Below are 21,404 nucleotides of genomic sequence, written 5' to 3' on the forward strand. Positions count from 1 at the left end.
AACTATCGTTCCGAATACCCTGTGTTAAAGTTTTCGTGGTTGCATCATTAGAAATCTCATTCCGACTGTCACTTTTATGATCTGGTAAGCGACGCTCTGATTGGTAGGTTGAAAGGTCGTTCTGACGTGACCCCTAATGGGATGTGCTCAGATCTTTGTTTAGCGGTAGCGAGAACTAAGATCTGATTTTAATGAGATTGATGTAAACAATATATCAGAGTTATGCATATTTAATTTGGGAACAAGCATGTGTTAGAAATTTGTAGCATATGTAATATTATTGATAACAATGAAAAACCTTAAAACATTCACTGCATTACACCAACAAATATTTTAACCACTGTATTGCATAGCACATCAAGCATTACACTCATCATTCTTTTACAAACAGTTCGTAATTTCTTACTTGCTTACCAAGCAGAGAAAACAGTGAGTGAGAGTGAGTATGATTTTACGCCGCTTTTAGCAATGTTCCAGCAATATCACGGCAGGGGACACCAGTAATGGGCTTCACACATTGTACCCATGTCGGGAATCAAACCCAGGTATTTGGCATGACGAGCGAACACTTTAACCACTAGGCTACCCAGAGAAAATTTGTTTGAAATTTTAGTGTCAATCAGGATTGTGGGATAAACATGAGTTATCATCTGTGTAGTAACCGAAACAAAAAAGTGGCTCAAATGAAAATTCTGTTCACAGCACCATCAAACCCAAGCAGATTCCAATCTTCCAAAAGTGGCTATATAACATGGATGTTTTGAGTATATCACAAACTGATTTCGGGGAATGCATGTTCTGCATGGCCTTGTTAACTCATAGTGAGTGAGTATGGTTTTACGCCACTTTTAGCAATATTCCAGGAATATCACGGCGGGGGACGCCAGTAATGGGCTTCACACATTGTACCCATGTCGGGAATCAAATCTGGGTCTTCAGCGTGATGTGTGGACGCTTTAACCACTCAGCTACCCGACCACCTTGTTAACTCATAATACCAAAGACATTGAGGTTATGTGAGTGAGTGAATGAATGTTGCTTTACACCATATTCAACAATATTCAAGCTCTTCCACGGATTGTAAACGATCAATTCGGGGCCAGATAAACCACTGCATGACAGCATGAGCAATCAGAATAGGCTAAAGATGACCCAGTCAGCAGCGGGACACATTATAGAAAACCATTCCTCGTTTGTTGGTGCTTGTGGCAAACACAAGGCATTTGGCAGGTTGTCTGCACAGGCTGGAGAGATAAAATCACAGTGTAATTTGAAAAATGTTGATGTCTTTTTGTTTTCAGATTAAAACAGGACACAAAAACAAATGAGATTTGTAAGTGATTGATGAAGCCGAAAGTTAGCCTATGTCATACATACAGGCAATGAAATGAACGTGCATGCAATGAGTACAGCACTCTCCATGAAATGCAGTCATTTTTAGAGGGTGCATTATTATCGCACAAAGTATACATATACTACAAATTTCCAACCATTTAAAACTTCATATACTTATAAAATTCCTCAATGAATTACAAATGTTCTGAGGAACTGATGTATCGTTTACTTATTTGACAATAGCTAATTGTTACATGGTGGTTACAAATCTAAAGTGTGTAGTTTTGATAGCAGTCTCAAACATCCATATATGGCTATATTTTGAAATAGAGGAAGACGTTGGATAATTTGACAGCACAAAAATGTAATTATCACATTTTCAGCCAACATATCTACCGGTACTAATGTATAATTTTAATATGATTTTCAAGCATTCACCCGACTGCTAAATCAGAACTGGTGCCAAATCCTGGCATAATGCGTACAGTCAAACAGTCAACCAGTCAAGTAATTTCTGCCGATCCCATAGCCTGAAAATGATGTCACGGCAGCAATATTTGTTGCCTCACACTTCCTAATATTATCGGAGCAAACCCAGGAAGAACATGGTGGTGATCGCCCTTTATGAGTTTCTAGAAGAAGAAGTTGGGGGAAAGTGATTGAATTTTTTCTCTAGACTGCATCATAACATGGTCAAGTTAAGTTAACTGAAAACATTTATGTTGCTAAACGGTTTATAGTAGCTGGTGGCACAACGACAAGATTGTAACGGCCCATGGTCCAACTCTATTCCTTCTGTGAAGAGCATCACTGTCCGATGTTACAGCTACTGTCATTGGCTGGGACCTATAAAACAATCGGCCTACTACAGTTGGTCATGCATGATAGACACTCCAATATCTAGGAAATTTTATATATTGAGATTCAATCACTTCCACATTAAGACTCGCTGCAGTATCCTTATATGTCACGTCACATGACAATGAATACTACTGAAATGAGTTTTTTTCAAAATTACTATAGTTAATCTGTCTCCGCGGAGTTAAGGAACACCTTATCTTTTCATGTGACTACAGTTAATCTGTCATGGTATGTCAGGTGTTCTTCAACTTCCTTTGATTATAATACAAGCACAGTTTGAATCATTAAACATTTTTTTCCTGTATTGATACAAAACGATACACTTGCTACAATAAATTACTTACTACTCATTTAATGACGTCCCAGCATTTTTGTCAGTCAAATATCACAAAATGTATTGAAATTAGCGTTTCAATTTCAGTACTATGAATAGCCATTATGACCAAGTGTTTGAAGCTAGCTTTTCCTTTTGAACCTGCTGTGAAATGATTATAGTCAAGGTGCTTTCACATGATTTGACATAAATACTGTAAATCTTGAAATTAACGAGAGCGTGGATTAAATGCGAAAAATGCGAGTGGTCTTTGCTCGCATTTTTAAACATCGCATTGATATCAACAATGAGACATTTTGGATAGCAAAACTACCAACTTAGACATACACTGATGTACCTCAGCACTGTTTATTTAGCAGCACTTGTATAGAAAGTATATAATCAATGTCATCTAAACATTAATTACGTCCCGTGAATTGTCACTGCTGGGGACAAGACAAGAGTTCTACTCACTTATGTCATCACTGATCACACCTGCAAGTCCAGTCAGACACCACCCTTTGTTCTTTGCGACTGCGTCAAAAGCCGACATGAGCCAGCGCGCATGTATTGTTTTTGTGGAAGTACTTTACTCAGCGCTAATGAGCGGTGCTATTTGGTGTGTGATTGGATTAATGTAAGGTTGGATTAAGGTGAGGATTCTAAACCTGACTGAGGACATCTTTAGATAGAAATCCACTGATTCTTTAGAGGAGGGGGTGTCGCATTCATATTGAGTCGCATTTTTGGCTAGGGACCAGTGGTCGCATTCTTTTGGAGACGCATTAATTTCACGATTTACAGTATTTGTATAGTATACATATCGTATTGTGACCTATGTATCATGATACGTATATCATGCATCATTAGAAACTGGCACAAGTCGTACAGTCCTTGCCAAACTGCCCAATAGTTAAGGTATTATAGCGACTAGTAGAAATTTGCCATTTTTAAGAGTTTGGCTGTGTTATCATTGTAAGGACTAGAGGACTAAAACTGTTAGTTTCTGTAGCTGTCGTGACTATGCTGTATGATTTCACCTCTAACGGAAACTGTTGAATCCTTGGTTCAAAATACTGCAGCTGTTTGTCAAGGCTAGCTCATGTTTCTGTCTGCTAGCATGTATGTACAGCCAATGAACCTTTTGTACTAATTTCATTTGCCGTAAGTCTAATTTAACAATAGTGAATGACTGAGAGTGTGAGTTTGATTTCATACAACAGTGCCACGAAGGCTGTTACAGTGACAATGAATACAAATACCTACGCATGTAACAATTGCACAATGAAGAATGAAGTGTGGTTTATTTCAAGATAAAACATTCTATCATGACGTCATTTCTGGAGATTTCAACATGCGCTCGCAACTTCATGACGTTTATTGGATGTCATTTTTGAGAGGGGAGCGTCTAGTGAGTTGTTCCCCATAGATGAAGCTGAGGATTGCAGATATATGCGATGGCTGAACGAATGCATCCAAAAGCGGGAGAGATATGACAATCGGTATTGGGTTGGTTGGTTGGTTTGTTGTTTAACGCCGCACTCAGCAATATTCCAGCTATATGATGGCGGTCTGTAAATAATCGAGTCTGGACCAGACAATCCAGTGATTAATATCATGAGCATCGATCCACTCATTTGGGATCGATGACATGTATCAACCAAGTCAGTGAGCCTGACCACCCGATCCCTTTAGTCGCCTTTTACGACAAGCATAGTCGCCTTTTACGGCAAGTATGGGTTGCTGAAGACCTATTCTACCCCAGAATCTTAATGGGTCGTATTGGGAGAAAAGGTACAGGTAATCGACGAGAGGATTGTGAGAATATACGGGAAATATTCACCTGTGCATAAAATGGACTTGTCGGATTCCATTGAGGGAGTCATCATTATTAAGATACGGGTAAATATTGTTGAACCTTGTACATTTTATCCTCTTCCTTAAAGAGGCTGTAAATAATGCTGACATCTCATATTAGAAAAAAATGACCACGAGTGGTTTATTCTCCCTGCAGTGTGTTATTGTACGATAAACAACTCCCACTCGTCGTTTATTTCTTAATTGATGTGTGTCATATGAAACAGCTATTCTATCAGTTTCATAACCAAGGAAATTCTCACAACGTTATTGAGAGTTATCGTATGTGTCTCATACATTCACAGGGTTTGACAAACATGGCAAATGCTGGAGAAATTTGATCCTTGCCACCATTCATACTACAACTGGCCCAGACGGACAGTGCAACAAAGAGGATTGTAATAATTCACTGAACATCGACACACGCATATGCAAGTTTGTGCCACAAACAGGATTGTAATGATTCCCATAACAATTCATGCAACCTGGAACTGTGCCACGATAGCAGTATTGTATCAGGGGCCATGTATAGATACAAAAAACACACGCATATGCAAGTTTATGCAAGGAACAGGAGTGCAACGATTCGCATAACGTTTCATGTATACTGAAACTGTGCAAGGATATGAGTATTGTATCAGGGGTCATGTGTAGATACAAAACAGACCCTTGAAGATCCGCAGTAGAATAGGTCTTCAGCAACCGATGCTTGTCGTAAGAGGCGACTAACAGGATCGGGTGGTCTGGTTTGCTGACTTGGTCATTGTACATGTCATTGTATCCCAATTGCCTGGATCGATGCTCATGATGTCAATCACTTGATTGTCTGGTCCAGTCTCTATCATTTACAGACCGCTGTCATATAGCTGGAATATTGCTGAGTGCGGCGTTAAACAACAAACAAAAAGGGGTCAAAGATATCAGGGGGTCATGTACAAATTCAAAACGACACACGCATATGCAAGCTTGAAATGTAAAAAGGAGTTCACGTTATAGGACGAGTTTAAAAACCATGGCATAAAAAAGAGAGGCTCGGCCAATTCCCTAAACAAACGTTCTTCGAAACTATTTTGCAGAGACACTGGTCTTCATCAAGCACTGACATCTACCGCTGAAGCTGTTCACAGTCAGCTCCCTCTATATACAATGTTATACATAACTTGGAAGAAATATCATTACAAACCTTGAATTAAACTAACATTCCATACTTTTCATACCATGTTTTGTGGAAAAAAATATGTAGAAACTTTGATAAAATGTTAAAATGTAATCTGTGCCAAGTTTTGTTGAGAAGCAATTATTAATAGGCAGGTGCGCACATCCCATGCCCTTTTTTTAAATATATTTACAATATATACATTTGTATGATTAATAGGTTACCAGTATACAAATTGTTAACGTATAACTATATCCCAGGGTGATATGTTTGTAGAACACCACCAGCTAACCTAATTCACAAATTAGTAATCGTCATCTAGAATTTGTATGTGAACTTGTAATCACCAATACTCCCCTCCTTTTATAAAGATCTGTATCCACGCTTGGAATAATATTACCATACATCACTTAATGATACAATTGAAATTATTACTATGATAACTACCACTGTTTCAAAGTACGACTGAAATGTTAAAGATTCATATATCAATATAAAAGACTATCATTCATGATTACCAAATTTCTAATTAACTTCAGGACTTTACCAAGAAATGTACACAGTACTCATAACTTGAATACAATAACAATGAATTTTGATGTCATATTTGTATTGATACTCTCATTTTATGTATCGATACATAATCAGGAGAACTGATATTTAAGTTTTTCAATGACCAGCCAAGATGCATCGAACAATACATGCTCCTTGTGCCAACATTCTCCATCAGAGATGTCAAAGGAAAACTCTGTCATGAACACCATGTTTTGCAGGATTAACAATGTCAACTATTTCTGATACATGGTATATGGCATCTAGCACACACTGGCTGACCATAGACATCCCACACAACCACATACACCACCCTGAAATACATTACCAAGTCTCCCAATCTGAAACAACACTGCAACCTTTTCTCTGTTCCACTAAAATGGAGGCAAAGCTAGCTGGCTGAAACCATGTGCCTTGGCTCTCATCCAAATGATGTCACAACACTGGGCTATATTTAGACTGGAGTTACCATGTCCCTGTCTGTCAATCAGTCTTTAATGCTTCAAGCTCATTGGCTGAACGAGTAGTGGGAGTGCCACAGGAAACAGGGTCATGACCTGTGGGAGAATGAATGCCTCGCTTGACACTGTTAGCTGGGTCTCCTTATCAGAAGCCTCACAAAACAGTAGATCCTCTCTGTTGAGATCAAGGACAACAGAATTCATCTGTGGGTACATTTAACACCCTACTGCATCCGAGGGACACAGACCAGTTGTTTACTATAAAACTGTGATGTAATCCCAGGCATGCCAGGTGTGTGTCAATGTTAAGGGCATTTATTGGTACCAAAGATGTAATATAGATATGTTCAGATATAGTGCATGTAGCTAAATTTGACTAAAGATTAAAGATTCTTATTTCAGAATAGTACGCCCAGTTGCTTAGAGTACAAATTATCCCATATTTATACTGTGTTGATTTATGTATTTATACAGCCTAATCCTATGTAAACATATCGTTTTTTGTGTTTCATGTGATAATATGTTTATATATTCTGTTACATTCATATCGGCTTAATTATTTTCAAATATTAAGGTAACACCTTTAATTTACTAGCACATCGTTGCTGATGAAAGTTATGTTACCTTTTGACATGAGGTATGGCGATACATCGAGATATTCTCTTAAAAATGTGAACAAGCTAAATTTGCACAATATTAGAAATGTCTATCATTCATTTAAATGCAAAAGACCCGACAAAGATCATATCACTGAGCAGACAACATTTTAGGTGATGGCAGGTTGCTTGAAGCACTTTATTTACATGATTTAAGGCTCATGAGAAACTGAGAAAAATTCAAAATCATTATTTAAGGCCACACTTTCCATTTTAGGGAGTTTAATAAATGTGTGTAAAGAAAAATGTGATATCCTTAATTCCCTTATTGGCATGACACTGTGGGTCAGTCTGTTAGTTCAGGGGAATACAGACTAAATAGGATCTATATGTAGGACATTGTTATCGTTGTGTTTGCTTGTGGACAGTTACCCTTGTAGTTAGTAGTCATTCTGGGGGTAGCAACACCATGGATTTATTCAGAATTCCAAACTACGTCCCCTTGGCAGGCAAATTGGGAATAAAATGCGATATTTTTCAAAATTGATTTTTTTTTAATGTTCATATTTTTGGAAATTTGGAGGAATTGAGAAATTTGAAAACAATTTGGGAAGTTTTACTGGCATTTGATGTCAACATGGGGCCAAATATTGACCTCTGAACAGGTCTAGATAAATCCCTGAACCCACCAAACCAGTGATACCAGATAGATGCTAATACTGTCATAGGTGACTGTCACATAAATAGTGTCAAATATTGCAAACATAATGATTACCGTATTCGACGTAATAAGCGCCCAGGGCGCTCTCAAAATTAGAAATAGGGGGCTCTTATTAGAATGTTATTTTGGTGGAAAAAACAGAGTTGAAAGATAAATTTTGTGGTGTATGCTGACAGCCTGAAATGTTTATGTACGACAGATATATTTTTCCAGAATTAAATGCCCATAATTAAGGGTGCATATAACACATGAGTGCATATTATACGCGAATAAATAAGTCTTGTGTACATTGATCACTCGGAAGGGGTGCTGATTGGGATTGTTCACTAGCCAATATCTTAGCAAATTTCGCCGTGGGTGCTTATTAGAGCGGGGCGCTTATTACGTCGAATACGGTATTGTTTTATTAATGTCATACTCCCTCACATCATTCCAACAAAGATTCTGGGAACAAGAAGTGTAACAATGGATCAAACTGTATTCACTTGTCCATTGTCCAATTCCAATACATCAGTGCCAGCTTATAATATATCAGCAGTTACCACCAACACTGTGCAACAGTATCCTTTGTATCGATTGACGTAATTAAATGACACAAATAGTAATAATCAAAACTTTCGTATTTGCTTGATCGAAACTATTAGTCATATGAAACTAATTGGGTGTTCTTTAACTTCTTTTGAGTAGTATACATGATCCTCGAACATACATGTCGGTGTTCACTTAGAACAAGTAATATTCACTTTAATCTTAAACTATGCCAGGAAATCTCCATATTGTGGGCAGATAATGGTACTCATACAGTCACAACACTATTGCAGTTAGTTGAGACTATCAAGGGCAGTTTTAACTGTGGCAGATGGTCGACACTTTCGAGGGCAGTTTTAAATATTGCAGTTAGTTGAGACTATCGAGGGCAGTTTTAAATATTGCAGTTAGTCGAGACTATCGAGGGCAGTTTTAAATATTGCAGTTAGTTGAGACTATCGAGGGCAGTTTTAAATATTGCAGTTAGTCGAGACTATCGAGGGCAGTTTTAAATATTGCAGTTAGTTGAGACTATCGAGGGCAGTTTTAAATATTGCAGTTAGTCGAGACTATCGAGGGCAGTTTTAAATATTGCAGTTAGTTGAGACTATTGAGGTCAGTTTTTAACTATCGATTTTGGTCGAGACCATCGAGGGCAGATTTATCTTTTGCAATTCGCGAGACTGTCGAGGGCAGTTTTAAATATTGCAGTTAGTTGAGACTATCGAGGGCAATTTTAAATATTGAGACTATCGAGGGCAGCTTTAAATATTGCAGTTAGTTGAGACTATTGAGGGCAGTTTTAAATATTGCAGTCAGTCGAGACTATTGAAGGCAGTTTTGAATATTGCAGTTAGTTGAGACTATCGAGGGCAGTTTTAAATATTGCAGTTAGTTGAGACTATCGAGGCAGTTTTAAATATTGCAGTTAGTCGAGACAATCGAAGGCAGTTTTTAACTATTGATTTTGGTCGAGACTATCGAGGGCAGATTTATTTTTTTGCAATTCGCAAGACTGTCGAGGGCAGTTTTAAATATTGCAGTTAGTTGAGACTATCGAGGGCAGTTTTAAATATTGCACTTAGTCGAGACTATCGAGGGCAGTTTTAAATATTGCAGTTAGTCGAGACTATCGAGGGCAGTTTTAAATATTGCAGTTAGTTGAGACTATTGAGGGCAGTTTTAAATAATGCAGTTAGTCGAGACTATTGAAGGCAGTTTTGAATATTGCAGTTAGTTGAGACTATCGAGGGCAGCTTTAAATATTGCAGTTAGTCGAGACTATCGAGGGCAGTTTTAAATATTGCAGTTAGTTGAGACTATCGAGGGCAGTTTTAAATATTGCAGTTAGTTGAGACTATCGAGGGCAGTTTTAAATATTGCAGTTAGTTGAGACTATTGCGGGCAGTTTTTAACTATTGATTTTGGTCGAGACTATCGAGGGCAGATTTATCTTTTGCAATTCGCGAGACTGTCGAGGGCAGTTTTACATATTGCAGTTAGTTGAGACTGTCGAGGGCAGTTTTAAATATTGCAGTTAGTCGAGACTATCGAGGGCAGTTTTAAATATTGCAGTTAGTTGAGACTATCGAGGGCAGTTTTAAATATTGCAGTTAGTCAAGACTATCGAGGGCAGTTTTAAATATTGCAGTTAGTTGAGACTATCGAGGGCAGTTTTTAATATTGCAGTTAGTCGAGACTATCGAGGGCAGTTTTAAATATTGCACTTAGTCGAGACTATCGAGGGCAGTTTTAAATATTGCACTTAGTTGAGACTATCGAGGGCAGTTTTAAATATTGCAGTTAGTCGAGACTATCGAGGGCAGTTTTAAATATTGCAGTTAGTTGAGACTATCGAGGGCAGTTTTAAATATTGCACTTAGTCGAGACTATCGAGGGCAGTTTTAAATATTGCAGTTAGTCGAAACTATCGAGGGCAGTTTTAAATATTGCAGTTAGTCGAGACTATCGAGGGCAGTTTTAAATATTGATTTTGGTCGAGACTATCGAGGGCAGATTTATCTTTGCAATTCGCGAGACTGTCGAGGGCAGTTTTACATATTGCAGTTAGTTGAGACTGTCGAGGGCAGTTTTACATATTGCAGTTAGTTGAGACTATCGAGGGCTGTTTTTACCATTGAGGAAGCAGTGTTGGAAATTAAGGCTGTGTGTGTGTGTGTGCGCGAGTCTGACAAGAAGTCCAACATTAGACAGATATACAGTGTTTGGTCCAGCAATGTTTACGTGTGCAATGTCAATAAATAAATACCTAAGTAACTGAATTCCTTTGCATAATAATAAAATCGAATGGATCGAAATAATAAAATATGCATAATAGTTCTCATTTACAATCTATTCATCCACATGAATTAAGTTGAAACCGAAAAAAATCTATATATTGAAAATAAAAAAGCTTACATAAACTGGTGCTTTAAATTGCGTCGCCGCAGGCTCATCTTCCCGAGGCAAGGAGTAAACTGACTTTAAAAGTCCAGTTTCCACCCTTGCTGAACTAGGCTGGAATTCCTGGGCTTGATCATAGCGCCACCAGTGGTTATTACGAGATATGTCCCTTCTAATCCTCTCCTATGGACCAATCAGATTCCACCTCTCGTATCACTTACATTTGTTTCAAACAAAACGGCGGTGCCATGTCAAGGCGATCTGATCGATAATCAAGATCTATATTGTGATAAATGGGTCTAACATCGTGAAGTGCATCAAATCACGTGAGCACCTTGATTAGAAACATAAAAAGATTTGAAAAATATCTGTTGACAACGAGTTGGTGGTGCACATTCTTTGCAAATCCTGCAATTAACAGAAATCTGCTCGACAGTTTACTCACCGTGCATGATTTTGACTGGACTATGCATAGACTCATTAGTCCGGCCAAAATGTAACTCCATAAGACCAGCCTTGTTCGGCAAGTGTGGAAACTGGACTTTTATAGTCAGTTAACTCTCTTGCCTTGGGAAGATGCCGCAGGCTATAGTTAGTGAACGAATATTGAAAACTCTCAACATCGCTGGGCTTATTGTATGACATAGCATTTAGAGGTGACGGATCACTGAGAGGAGCATATGCACATTCGACGTCCCCTGACATCATAGGTCATTGTTTCGCAGGTGTATCTGGCAACAAAATATCTCAAATTACGTCATTGGGTATTAGATGTCTTTGAAAAGGTTTTGGTACTGTATTCTAAAAGGTAGGCCGATTTATACTCTGAAAACGAAACTTGACAGACACACGGATGAAACCTGTTTCAATAATCCACTGAAAACTTTGTTTGGGCGGGGCATAAAAACATACCCTGTAATATACAAATTTTATCGTATCTATACACGTTATGTGTTTCTATTTTTGATAAATATTGCCATGTCAGCAATATTTAAAATCAGCTTGAAACCACTTGAACAAATTCAGGTGTTATCACTGGTCGGAACAACCATGTGATGATGTTTATGATGCACAACGGACAAACATGCCACAACATGAGCTCACCTAACTTTCAGGGGAGATAATCACAGTTGAAAAATGGCTACATATTGGGGAGAAGATGTTTTACGTTCGACGATGGACGACGCACGGCGGACAAACACACAATGATATAAGCTCATTTGACATTCAGTCAGGCGAGATATAAATGGCTGGTAATGGCTATAAATAGGTGAAAAGATGTTTACAATGAACAATGGGCAAAAAGGACACGACACCAGCTCGATCACATGACTCAGGTGAGCTAAAAATGCCCTCCTTAAAACTGCAACAGCAAGATTTGCTCTTCCACAGAGATTTTACCATCATGCTGCACTTTAACATTGATACCCCACTCAGACACAGAATACTGGCTTCCCAGCCGACCAGTTCTTGCATTATCCCCTTAATGCCGAGTGCCTTGCAAGGCAACAGCCATCTTTCAACGTCTTTTGGCATGACACAGTCAGAGGACTGACTTTCCTCTCTCCGAGCAGACGCTTCATCCAATACACAAGATACACAGTTTTGAGGTGGTGGTGAAATTGGGTTTAATGTTGCGTCCAAGATTATTGCACTTATATAGCGACGTGCATGCACGTGTGTGTGTGGCTGCTTGTACTAGTCCGGACTGATGCCGATTTATAGTGCTAGCCCACTGAGATATTATGCCGCAGTTTAACATGAATACCCTACTCAGACACAGTATACTGACTCCTAGCCGACCATTCCTTGCTTTAACCCCTTAATGCCAAGCGCCAGACAGGGTAACAACAAGTACCATCTTTTAACATCTTTTGGTATGAAGCAGCCGGGGATCGAACCCCGGACCTTCCTCTCTCTGGGCAGACGCTCTACCACTAGACCACGGAGGCGGTCCTACACAGTTTTGAACTAAAGAAGAAAATATCCCAGTTTTTAATGTAAAATATTTAATAATTCTGAAGTCATGGTGTTGGGTGTGGCCATGATGTGCAAAAACAACCCGGGTCATATCCAATACTACTCACTGCTTGATTTTTACATCTGCTGTTCAATCAAATTATAATTCCTACATTAAAACATGTTCAGAATAGTGACAGTACAAATATAATATGATCCCACATTTAACCCCATTTATCTTGAAAATTATAATCTTGAATGTTATTTTTTATTTACCAGATTAATTAGGTCATTCACAAACAGAAAACAATAAACAAACGGTGGTCTGGCTTGAAGAGGAATATAAAATGTACCTAGTTGATGAGAAGCCTGTCAGAAGAGGAGTTTTGGATATTACAAAATAAAATTAAAATAAAATTACAATTACCGTATTAAACGTAATAAGCGCCCAGGGCGCTCTCAAAATTAGAAACAGGGGGCTCTTATTAGAATATTATTTGAGTGAAAAAAAACAGAGTTAAAAGATAAATTTTGTGGTTTATGCTGACAGCCTGAAATGTTTATGTACGACAGATATATTTTTCCAGAATTTAATTGCCCATAATTAAGTGTGCATATAACACACGAGTGCGTATTATACACAAATAAATAAGTCTTGTGTACATTGATCAATCGGAAGGGGTGCTAATTGGGATTGTTCACTTGCCAATATATTAGCAAATATCGCCGTGGGCGCTTATTAGAGCGGGGCGCTTATTACGTCGAATACGGTATGCATTATAACCAAGTCAGCTTTTGCCCAGCATCTAGTCAGACACTAGTCTTTTGCTACACACCAAAGAAATATCACAGTGGACTGTAAAGTGTTTGCAGACCAACCAATGGTCGATGGTGTTTGCCTTGATCAACACTTCAAAGTTCATCAACAAACAGTGTTAGCCACAGCAAAGGGTTGTCTCCCCTGGAAGGGTGAGGCTTGACAGGAAGATACAGACTTGGCAGCTGGTGCAGATGCAGCTCATTCATGACCGCCATCAGTGTCACCAGGCCAAGGCCGACGTATGGCTGTAGTGGCGTGTCAACACACCGACAGTAAGCTGAGATTACTCACACACAAAGTATCAAACAACCTTATATAACAAGACATATTTCTATTATTTTCTATATGTTTGTTTTGATTGGAGCAAAAAGTGAAATGCTAAACAATTTTGAAAAGGGTTTCAGCTATCCAAATGACTGATACCATCTATACTCTACACTGGCCACATATATGTATCAAGATATACCCTGTACCATCTATTTAATACACTGGACACCCATCCCTGTACCATCTATTCAATACACTGGATACCCATCTCTGTATCCTCTATTCAATACACTGGACATCCATCCCTGTATCCTCTATTCAAAACACTGGACACCCATCCCTGTATCCTCTATTCAATACACTGGACACCCATCTCTGTACCATCTATTCAATACACTGGACACCCATCCCTGTATCCTCTATTCAATACACTGGACACCCATCCCTGTATCCTCTATTCAATACACTGGACACCCATCTCTGTACCATCTACTCAATACACTGGACACCCATCTCTGTACTATCTATTCAATACACTGGACACCCATCCCTGCATCCTCTATTCAATACACTGGACACCCATCCCTGTATCCTCTATTCAATACACTGGACACCCATCCCTGTACCATCTATTCAATACACTGGACACCCATCCCTGTACTATCTATTCAATACACTGAACACCCATCCCTGTATCCTCTATTCAATACACTGAACACCAATCCCTGTACCATCTATTCAATACACTGGACACCCATCTCTGTACCATCTATTCAATACACTGGACACCCATCCCTGTACCATCTATTCAATACACTGAACACCCATCCCTGTACCATCTATTCAATACACTGGACACCCATCCCTGTACTATCTATTCAATACACTGAACACCCATCCCTGTATCCTCTATTCAATACACTGGACACCCATCCCTGTACCATCTATTCAATACACTGGACACCCATCCCTGTACTATCTCTTCAATACACTGAACACCCATCCCTGTATCCTCTATTCAATACACTGAACACCCATCTCTGTATCCTCTATTCAATACACTGGACACCCATCCCTGTATCCTCTATTCAATACACTGGACACCCATCTCTGTATCCTCTATTCAATACACTGGACACCAATCTCTGTACTATCTATTCAATACACTGAACACCCATCCCTGTATCCTCTATTCAGTACACTGAACACCCATCTCTGTATCCTCTATTCAATACACTGGACACCCATCCCTGTATCCTCTATTCAATACACTGGACACCCATCTCTGTATCCTCTATTCAATACACTGGACACCCATCTCTGTACCATCTATTCAAGACACTGGCCACCCATCTCTGTATCCTCTATTCTCTACAGTGGCCACCAATCTCTGTATCCTCTATTCAAGACACTCGACACCAATCTCTGTACCATCTATTCAATACACTGGACACCCATCTCTGTACCATCTATTGTCTACAGTGGCTACCCATCTCTGTACCATCTATTCCCTACACTGGCCACCCATCTCTGTACCATCTACTGTCTACAGTGACCACCCATCTCTGTACCATCTATTCTCTACAGTGGCCACCAATCTCTGTACCATCTATTCCCTACACTGGCCACCAATCTCTGTACCATCTATTCTCTGCTGTGGACACCCATCTCTATACCATCTATAGTCTACAGTGGCTACCCATCTCTGTACCATCTACTGTCTACAGTGGCCACCCATCTCTGTACCATCTATTCTCTACAGTGGCCACCAATCTCTGTACCATCTATTCTCTGCTGTGGACACCCATCTCTGTACCATCTATTCCCTACACTGGCCACCCATCTCTGTACCATCTACTGTCTACAGTGGCCACCCATCTCTGTACCATCTACTGTCTACAGTGGCCACCCATCTCTGTACCATCTATTCAATACACTGGACACCCATCTCTAAACCATCTATTCTCTACAGTGGCCACCACTCTCTGTACCATCTATTCAATACACTGGACACCCATCCCTGTATCCTCTATTCAATACACTGGACACCCATCTCTGTACCATCTATTCAAGACACTGGCCACCCATCCCTGTATCCTCTATTCAATACACTGGACACCCATCTCTGTATCCTCTATTCAATATACTGGACACCCATCTCTGTACCATCTACTGTCTACAGTGGCCACCCATCTCTGTACCATCTATTGTCTACAGTGGCCACCCATCTCTGTACCATCTATTCAATACACTGGACACCCATCTCTGTACCATCTATTCTCTACAGTGGCCGTCTATCTCTGTACCATCTATTCTCTACAGTGGCCACCCATCTCTGTACCATCTATTGTCTACAGTGGCCACCCATCTCTGTACCATCTATTCAATACACATGACATATGGTCATAGACCTGGTACAACATGGCAGATAATCATCTACGTCACAGGTGACAGGTCCTTGGTGGTTTGCTCTTTCAAGCAATGTGTACTGAGGATTTATTTCTTGCCTGAAATCACCCTGGGGCTAAAATATTAATTTCATACTTTCCCAATGGTCACAGGCTGCCTGTATCAGTGTACTTGGTTCCATTGGAAATGCGGTAGGTTCTTATCATTATGATGCAAACTTTATGGTGATTGTGTCTTGTTTGTAATTTGTGTGGCTATTTCTATTTAAAGTATGTATATGTTTCATAGTTTGGGAGCCTTCTGATGGTTATCTTGGGGGGGCCTGATAAATTGACTAAAGCTGAAAAAAAAAAAATAGTCTTGGTTCTCAGGCACCTGCATCATCACAAAGTCTGCCGCACGTTTCGTTTTTGTTTTCAAAACAATAAAAAAATCCTAATACTTAAAAACAATGCAATCCAATATAGCACACAGTTACTTCCCTTTACATGTGCATTGCTTTACTGCACATCTCATGTTATGGTCATGGCAGCAATAGGAGTTTGTATGCTTGTTTATGTAGGGAGGTCCTTTCCCAGGTTGATGGTACACAACTGTTTATTTGGTTACATACTAGTTTGAACAAGCCAACAAAAACAAAAAAAAGCACCTGCCCGCACTATATTTTCAAAAGTCAATGTCTGAGAACCAATTCTTTTATTTTTCTAAGCCTAAAGAAATGCCTGAAATTGAGTTTCCTTTAATGATTTCATTAGGTTACACTTGCATTTGTTTGCACTTGCAAATTATTATTTTTTCCTTATGTATCCTCTTTGTATATTTACATTCTACACTTTAAAGCATCGTCAAGAGGTTAAGAGGTGCATTACTGGACAAACTCCGTTTCTTCTACATTTACAGACATAAATGCTCATATTTCAAAACAATCATTCCATTCTCAGCTCTAGCATTCCCTACTTATCCCCTTTTCAGCTCCAGCAGCCTACACTCATCCCCTTTTCAGCTCTAGCAGCCTACACTCATCCCCTTCTCAGCTCCAGCAACCTACAATCATCCCCTTCTCAGCACCAGCATCCTACACTCATCCCCTTCTCAGCTCCAGCATCCTACACTCATCCCCTTCTCAGCTCCAGCAGCCTACACTCATCCCCTTCTCAGCTCCAGCAACCTACAATCATCCCCTTCTCAGCTCCACCAGCCTACACTCATCCCCTTTTCAGCTCCAGCAGCCTACACTCATCCCCTTCTCAGCAACAGCATCCTACACTCATCCCCTTCTCAGCTCCAGCATCCTACACTCATCCCCTTCTCAGCTCCAGCATCCTACACTCATCCCCTTCTCAGCTCCAGCAGCCTACACTCATCCCCTTCTCAGCACCAGCATCCTACACTCATCCCCTTCTCAGCTCCAGCAGCCTACACTCATCCCCTTCTCAGCACCAGCATCCTACACTCATCCCCTTCTCAGCACCAGCATCCTTCACTCATCCCCTTCTCAGCTCCAGCATCCTACACTCATCCCCTTTTCTCAGCTACAGCAGCCTATACCCATCCCCTTCTCAGCTCCACCAGCCTACACTCATCCCCTTTTCAGCTCCAGCAGCCTACACTCATCCCCTTCTCAGCTCCAGCAACCTACAATCATCCCCTTCTCAGCACCAGCATCCTACGCTCATCCCCTTCTCAGCTCCAGCAGCCTACACTCAACTCCTTCTCAGCACCAGCATCCTACACTCATCCCCTACTCAGCTCCACCAGCCTACACTCATCCCCTTTTCAGCTCCAGCAGCCTACACTCATCCCCTTCTCAGCACCAGCATCCTACACTCATCCCCTTCTCAGCTCCAGCATCCTACACTCATCCCCTTCTCAGCTCCAGCATCCTACACTCATCCCCTTCTCAGCTCCAGCATCCTACACTCATCCCCTTCTCAGCTCCAGCATCCTACACTCATCCCCTACTCAGCTCCACCAGCCTACACTCATCCCCTTTTCAGCACCAGCAGCCTACACTCATCCCCTTCTCAGCACCAGCATCCTACACTCATCCCCTTCTCAGCTCCAGCAGCCTACACTCATCCCCTTCTCAGCACCAGCATCCTTCACTCATCCCCTTCTCAGCACCAGCATCCTACACTCATCCCCTTCTCAGCACCAGCATCCTTCACTCATCCCCTTCTCAGCTCCAGCATCCTACACTCATCCCCTTTTCTCAGCTACAGCAGCCTATACCCATCCCCTTCTCAGCTCCAGCAGCCTATACCCATCCCCTTTTCAGATATAACATCCTATACTCATACCCTTTTTAGGTATAGGAGATTAAGGGTTCCGTTAAGGTGCTCGCGTGATTTGATGCACTTTGCGGTGTAAAACCCGTTTTATCACAATATAGACCGTCTTGCCTGGGCGCTGCCATTTTGTTTGGAAATGCACGTGAAACGAGAGGTGGAATCTGATTGGCCCATGAGAGGCATCGAAGGCACACAAACTTGTAATAGCCACTGGTGGTGCTACGATCGAGCTAAGGAACTCTAGCCTAGTTCGACAAGGGTGGGAACTGGACTTTGATAGTCAGTTAATGCCCTTGCCTCGGAAAGATGATGGACAAAATGTATTGCAGAACTGTTTTACTTAAATCCATTTTGCAGACATCTCAACAAGTTTAGAAAGATCACTTCTAACCTATAAGTAACATAGTAATGCAGTAGGAAGATCAAGCATCATATGGCAATCACCATCCTCTATATCACCGTGTAAACCTACACTAACCCCTGGTCTCATGATCTTAAATTACCCGCCCTTGATTTTCATTAACATATTACTGACCAATCAAATGTCGAGATAAGGAAAAAGAAAACGGGAAGGGAAAGACTTGCTACCACCAGTTTTAAAGGACACCAAAAAGAGAATTTTTATGGTTTTCTTTTGTTTTTTAATGTTGAATTTCTCGCGAACTTTATTGTAATCATTGGGACTGGTCGACAACATGAAGGCTGGTTTGTAACTTGCATTCTGATTTATACGTTAGACCTAGTAGCATATAGGGCTGGGACGAGTCCAAATTTACTACCCGGGTACCCAAAGCCCTATTACCAGACCCTACCCAGGTACCCCACTCTAGGTCTCAGAAGTCTCAAAATGTCAGATTGGGAACATTTTTAGCATAGCCCTGGCAAAACTTATTTAGATTCATGTATTAAACAATCTGGTCATTCATACACTGAAGTTGAATTAAGTTATATCTTTATTCAACCATATGACCATTCAACCATTCAAGGAATGCACACATTAGTGACTTGTAGTGTAACCATAGAGTTCTAGATAATTTTTGTTATTAAACAATATATCACGTGACTAACCACGGGTCCGGGTGGTCGGGTGGGTACCTGGGTCCTACTCAGTACCCACCCGACCCGGATACCCGAGTTACCCATCCCAGCTCTAGTAGCATAGCAAATCAAATTGGCTAATGGGAATCAAGGGTGGCTAATTTGAGATCGCAAGGACCTCGGGAATGGATCCAGTGCTTTGTGTAGGTTTACCGAAATGCAAGCGCTGGGGATATAGAGGACGGCTATGACCAACAAGATCACTTCCTGTCCTGTTGCCATGGCTTCTCTTGTATAAACCATAAGGAACAAGGCAAAATAAGGTTGCACCCTTATCCATAAATTTATCAACAGTGAAACATAGATTCATGAACTGAATAAGTAAGTCTCAGATGTCTGATGACTGTGTCATGATTTTACATAATTATTGTTGTAAAACGTAACAGGATGTGCACATAATCCTGAGGTCCCCACAGTTTGATGACATCAAACACAGGGATGATTGGTTGGTTGGTTGGTTGGTTTTTTAACGCCGCACTCAGCAATATTCCAGCTATATGACGGCGGTCTGTAAATAATTGAGTCTGGACCAGACAATCCAGTGATTAATATCATGAACATCAATCCATGCAATTGGGATTGATGAAGTGCATCAACCAAGTCAGCGAGCCTGACCACCCGATCCCGTTAGTCGCCTTCTACGACAAGCATAGTCGCCTTTTACGGCAAGCATGGGCAAGACCTATTCTACCCCGGAATCTTCTATAGCCCAGGGATTAAGGATGTACTATGGTGCATAAAGCTTGCAGGTATCACTGGGTTCAGAGATAGTTGTGTGGAAAAGTAAGGGTTAGTTGGACACAAATTTTGTTAATATGCACTAATAAATATTAGTTTGCACTTTTCAATAATAGGTTGCACTGGTGCATGTTTTATATAGCTAAATCAAGCCCTGCATAGGTCTAGTGACCAATTCACATCCCTTTTTAAAAGTTTTTATTCAAGAATCATAATCAAAATTACAGAAATTGTCACAAAATGTGTTCTTGCCTTAAATGTGTCCTGGGTTACAAGTTAGCCACACACATGCACATTCTCCTTGGTGTGTCGGACAAGACTGGCAGTACTTCTCTACTACAAATTACCATTTGAGCAAACTAAACGCTTTTCATTCAACTTCTCATTTTGAATTTTTTATATATTTAAACATATTTTGGTTGTGATTTCTCAAAGATATCATTTGTTTGTTTGTTTTTGTTTATTGTTTAACGCTGCACTCAGCAATATTGCAGCTAATTGACTGCAGTCTGTAAATAAATGAATCTGTACCAGACAATCCAGTGATTGACATCATGAGCATCGATCCATGCAATTGAGATACAATGACATGCATCAACCAACCACCTGACCTCATTATTCGCCTCTTGCGACAAGCATAGTAGCCTTTTACGACAAGCATGGGTTGCTGAATATCTGTTCTACCCCAGATCTTCACGGGTCCATAGATATCATACTGTTGCATAAAATTAGTAAGCCACAAAAGTGTCAGTTGACTAAAAGAAGTGTATTTTGATACGTTTTTGCAAGATGATGAACCTTCTTAATTTCAAACCGGTATCAAACAAATACATTGTTTACTGACTGAGTTTGATTATGGATAATGGATACAATCTCACCCTCATTTCATCAATATGAAATATATTAACACTCGTCGATAAAAGTAGAAAACTAGAGCAGAGTATCGCTACTTTAATCAACATAATTGTGTTGATATACTTGTTCTCAAAAGAGCCTCAACTGATGTTCTCTATTTCATCAACCAACCCTACATTTGTAG

General features: G+C 40.2%; 1 protein-coding gene across 3 annotated transcripts in view; it reads right to left on the reverse strand.

The window, feature by feature from the left end:
• The window catches only part of LOC124131631 (protein kinase C-binding protein 1-like), a 67,854-nt gene extending 61,333 nt beyond the window's left edge, over positions 1-6,521 (reverse strand). For 2 of the 3 annotated variants that reach the window (XM_046495031.2, XM_046495026.2), the window contains exon 1: positions 6,403-6,521. The gene's annotated coding sequence lies outside the window, so the exon portion shown is untranslated. The remainder of the gene's footprint in view (positions 1-6,402) is intronic. The other variant, XM_046495027.2, reaches the window with a different exon arrangement.
• Between the last annotated feature and the right edge of the window lie 14,883 nt (positions 6,522-21,404).

This window comes from Haliotis rufescens, unplaced genomic scaffold (assembly GCF_023055435.1).
Source record: "Haliotis rufescens isolate VD_foot unplaced genomic scaffold, xgHalRufe1.0.p SCAF_1, whole genome shotgun sequence".
NCBI lineage: Eukaryota > Metazoa > Mollusca > Gastropoda > Lepetellida > Haliotidae > Haliotis > Haliotis rufescens.